This window comes from Babylonia areolata, chromosome 28 (genome assembly GCF_041734735.1).
Source record: "Babylonia areolata isolate BAREFJ2019XMU chromosome 28, ASM4173473v1, whole genome shotgun sequence".
NCBI lineage: Eukaryota > Metazoa > Mollusca > Gastropoda > Neogastropoda > Buccinidae > Babylonia > Babylonia areolata.
Window position 1 is genome coordinate 18,388,579 of NC_134903.1, and position 5,206 is coordinate 18,393,784.

The window sequence follows — 5,206 nt, forward strand, 5'->3', positions numbered from 1 at the left end:
CTCTCTCTCTCTCTCTCTCTCTCTCTCTCACCCCTCTGGTCTGATAATACAGCTCAGGAATTTGTAATTAGTATGCATTATAACGATAGTAAGTGTTAATGTAGCGCTGACTGACTTTAAAAATAGTCATAAATGCAGTGAAACACGCTTTCGCTAAAGTTTCAGTTTCTCAAGAAGACGTCACTGCGTTCAGACAAATCCATATACGCTACACTACATCTGCTAGGCAGATGCCTGACACTGAGCAGCATAACCGACCTAACGCGCTATATCCGGCAGACCTTGGGTGCATGTGTACATTTGTGACGTCGGAGTGGATTTTTTTTTTTTTTTTTTTTCCAGAATTTTGCCAGAGCACAACACTTTTGTTGACAAGGGTTCTTTTCCATTTTCTTTCACAAGTCATTATTAACTGAAAAAGATTGCTTAATATAGGACGCAGATAGGAAATTACCGCAATGATAACGGCTACTCTACTACTACTACTACTACTACTACCAAAAATATAGCGTCAAAGAGGGACATAATTTAATGGGCAACACAATTTCCCCTCGCACCGTAACACAGTTTTTATGTTGATCGGGGTTAATTATCATGTCCCCAAAAATGCTTTGGTAAAGATGAAAATACTCGTGTTGTGTGACACCATGTTGTTTAAGGTGAGTCAAAGCAACTTTCTACACTTTTTCTTAACTCAGTCAACCCAAATGATTGGCTGGTGCATCGCTATAGTTGGAGATTTTGGTCGACAACGACGGAGATGGACCTTTATCCCAGGCTATGGCTGTGTGTTTGGCTAAGGACTAAGAATCACATGACAGACGATGATACTGTGGTCAGATTATCTGTCAGTTTGGGCTAGGATTCTTGTAGGATCAGTTTACTGAAAGCATGGGACACGGACGGTGAAGTCTTGGATGACAATGACAGAAATTTTGTTCATCGAAGGGCTGAGTATTGTATGTAAGTTGATGTTGTTTTTTTCTCTTGCATTTTCCATAACATGCAACCTTTGCCAAAAATGCCAAACGATAGCAGAGCAGCAGCAGAACAGGCTAGCATTTAAGAATGAAAACGGAAAGGAAATGAATATAGCACTGGCTTTGGGAATACACCTCTGACATTTTAGTTTCGGGAAATAATCCCCGCTCCCCATGACTAAACATCTTACTTTGAATTCGTTTGTGTAATCTTGAACAAACCAAGCTTTGAAATGAAAGTGTGAAAGTAGTAGGTGAAATTCTCTTCTAGTCCGTGTGTGTGTGTGTGTGTGTGTGTGTGTGTGACTCCAAATCTGTGTGTGTGTGTGTGTGTGTGTGTGTGTGTGTGTGTGTGTAGCATATGTTGACATTGAAATAAGGACCAACACAGCTTGTTGTGTGCATGAATTTTTAAAAGATATTGACTCAATTAATCAACTAATGTACCCAACCTTCCTTTTCTTGTCCCCTACTCTAGTCATGAATTGACAGCAGTTTTCAAAGTACCCTTTTATACTGACAGATTGGACTCAAAAGAATAGAACTTCCCTCCATGTGTGTGTGAAGAAGATTGAAGTGAGGAAGGGTGAGGAGAGGGGGCAGAGGAAGAGAGGATGAGGAGCATGTGTTCAAAATAAAACTGCACACCCCAACAATTTTTTTTCTTTCTGAAAGCGCATGTGATATGTGGCTGAGTCAGTGAAGTGAATGAGTCATACAAGACCTCTGGGTCACTGTATTATTCATTTATTGTGCATAGATCTATCAAATTTATAACACCTGAACTCTCTCTCTCTCTCTCTCTTAGACTTGACCTGTATGTTTGTATCATATCCATCTCTGTCTAGAAACCCTGTTTCTCTCTTCTTGGGCTAATTTGTGATTCAATTCTATATATGAGAAAATCAAACAACTTGAGTGAAGAGAGTATAGATTATCATAATATATGTCTTTTTTCACTTCTAAGGTTATTGCGTTCTTGTACTGGTCTGTAGTTGTAGACCTTGCGAATGTTCACCTCATGGAGTGAGGATGGATCAATATTCTCTAAGAGATAACAGTTTTGCTTGATGTTGTTCACTAAAGTTTGACTTTTAATTAATAACTGACTGAGAAAGGAAAGACATACACTACGCTACAGCATATACCACAAACTGGCAAAGTCGAACCAGTGCATTGTTTGTCAGCTTCATCAGCATACTCAGAAATGTAACATACAGTGATACACCATAATGATTGCAGAAACTGAAAAAATTTATTGCATTTCAGATTTTAAATGAATGATTACATCATTTACTTAGTTGATAATACTGATATTAAGTGAAACATTAATGCATGCATTTTTTTAAAAGATTTTTTTATCACAATATATGCTGAATCGAGTCGTTTGGATTGATTCACTAAAGCCAGTAAAGGGAACAATACAGTTATTGATTTTTGGTCTAGTTCTTTCTGTCTTATCTGTGTGTGTGTGTGTGTGTGTGTGTGTGTGTGTGTGCTGTGTGTGTGTGTGTGTGTGTGTGTGTGTGTGTGTGTGTGTGTCACTGTGTGCAAAAGAAAAGCATGAGTAACATTTCAGCACTTGACAGTTGTGGCAGTGAGCTTTGACTATCAGTGACTAAGTGAGTGAATCATAACTTCAGTACTGCCAGTACTGCATAGATCTGCAGTCCTAGTTCTCCCATCTCTTCCCCTCCCCCCACCCCCCCTCTCTCTCTCTCACTGTCTCTCTCCTGTGTCTGCCTCAGTCCTTTTTCTAGCTATCTTTCTGACCCTCTCTCTCACCGAGTCACCGTGTGATGTCTGTGAGTGTGCATGTATACATGTGCGTGCGCGTGTGTCTGTGTGGGTGATGTGTGTGTTTGTGTATGCGTGCATATGCATGCACATACATGTTTTTTTGTTGTTGCATATGTCACTGTTTAGTTGTATGTATGGAGGATGTGTTAGAGAGACAGACAGACAGAGAGAGACAGAGAGAGACAGAGAGAGATCTGTGTATGAAGTTGTTGATAAACGCTGAACAGAATTTACAAACTGACATACCCAGAATTCACAGAAAAAATTGTAGATTTATGGCTTGAATGTTTTTGAAAGATTAGTCAGTTTAGTAAGATTCAGTTTCAGTTTTGTCAGGGGGCGTCACTGTGTTGTGACAAATTATCAGTTCTACCCCACATCTGCTAGGTAGATGACTGACAGCAGTATAACCCAATGCACTAGTCAGACATTGAGTGCATTATATATTTTTTGTGTATGATCTATCAGATTGGATGAATTTCTTTTAGTCCGTGTGTGTCTTATCTCTGTGTTCTGACAAATTATCAGTTCTACCCCACATCTGCTAGGTAGATGACTGACAGCAGTATAACCCAATGCACTAGTCAGACATTGAGTGCATTATATATTTTTTGTGTATGATCTATCAGATTGGATGAATTTCTTTTACAGAGTTTTGTTTTATCGTCTCATTCGTGTGACTGGATACTCAGTTTCTTCTTCTTCATCCGTGGGCTGCAACTCCCACGTTCACTTGTATACTGTACACGAGTGGGCTTTTAGTTTTACGTGCATGACCGTTTTTACCCCGCCATGTAGGCAACCATACTCCATTTTTGGGGGTGTGCATGGTGGGTATGTTTTTGTTTCCATAACCCATCGAACTCTGACATGGACTTCAGGATCTTTAACGTGCGTATTTGATCTTCTGTGTGCATATACACAGGAAGGGGGTTCAGGCACTAGAAGGTCTGCATGTATGTTGACCTGGGAGATCGGAAAACTCTCCACCCTTTACCCACCAGGTGCTGTTACCGAGATTCGAACCTGGGACCCTCAGATTGAAAGTCCAGTGCTTTACCACTCAGCTGTTGCGCCCATCAGATGCTCGGTTTGATTTTTCAGGCAAACTTAGGATAGAAAGACTAAAGGAGAGAGTGAGAATCTAACCCAGAACCTTGATAAGTGTCTCAACCATTCTGCCATTTTCCTCCCAATTTACTAAGTACCACTACAAGTAGACAACTATGATTGTACAAAATTACAGTTACCTAAATTATTTTACTATACATGAATTGCACGTGTTCATTGAATTATTTCTTATAGTTTCTTCGTTTCATCATGTCCCCAAGAAGAAGACTGCAAGTGGTCCATAAAGTTTGTTTTTACGAACCCTGTGTCATGATTGATGTACTTCAGTCACTGTTGGTTTGAAGCAGCTCAGCTGATCACAGGTTAGACTTGAGGTATGGTTGAACCCCTTTACAGCTGCTGCTGAATATCCTGGTCAGTGAAGGGCTATTGCCTCACTGAGATAACACACAACTCTCAGGTCAGGATATCAGTCAGTGGGTCACCATTTTGGCTTCTTCCTCCTCCTGATACATGTGTAGCTTTTTATTTGAAATAATCGGTTACTTACACTGTCTCTTTGCTTGCACAGATTGACAATGTGCCCTTCAAGCTAATTCATGCTTCATAAGTTCATGCTTGCACACTGATCTCATTACACCATGTTCAGCAGTCTAGAGGCTAAGGCAAAGTTACCAAGGGTTTAAAGAAAGCGAAGACCAGTTTTCAAAAACGAGGAATGTCACTGTCACTGGCACTGTATCAGTGTCACTTCTGGTCTCTGTTGGGAGACTCTAAGAATGTGTGAGAGCTTTTTTTTTTTTTTTCTTTTTTTTTTTTTTTCTTTTTTTTTGTTGTTGTCCTAATCCCGCTTCCCCCATCCCGCCTCTCACACACACCCTTCAAATATTATGTTTTTTCTTTCTCCAATCACTGACACTCACCCTCTTCATTTTAGATTTTGTACTCTATCTTTTCCACATTCTGTTCTCTCTGTCTGTCTGTCTGTCTCTCTTCCTTTCTTAGTCCCCTCCCCCTTGCCCCCCCTCCCGCCCACCTCAACCGTCCCCATTTTCATTTTGATAATACAGAAATGTTGGTTTCTAATTAATACTAACAATCATCATTATGATAGGAATGATGAAAATCCAAACAATAATAATAATAATATCATTTATTTTCAGTCTAATATCATCATCTTAGATGAACAGACTATAAATAAATAAACGATCGATGAGAGCTGAGAGGTCTTAGCTTTACCACCAAGTTGAAGGACTACAGAGCAGTTGTACTCACCATCCTTCTCTGTGCCTGTGAGACCTGGACTGTCCACAGCAGACATACTGAACAGCTCAGCCACGTCCACCTGAGTTGCC

At 40.1% G+C, this 5,206-nt stretch overlaps 1 protein-coding gene across 1 annotated transcript in view; it reads left to right on the plus strand.

The window, feature by feature from the left end:
• Positions 1 to 578: 578 nt before the first annotated feature.
• The window catches only part of LOC143301915 (kinesin-like protein unc-104), a 174,959-nt gene continuing 170,331 nt past the window's right edge, over positions 579 to 5,206 (plus strand). Inside the window, exon 1 of the mRNA XM_076616358.1 lies at positions 579 to 659. The gene's annotated coding sequence lies outside the window, so the exon portion shown is untranslated. The remainder of the gene's footprint in view (positions 660 to 5,206) is intronic.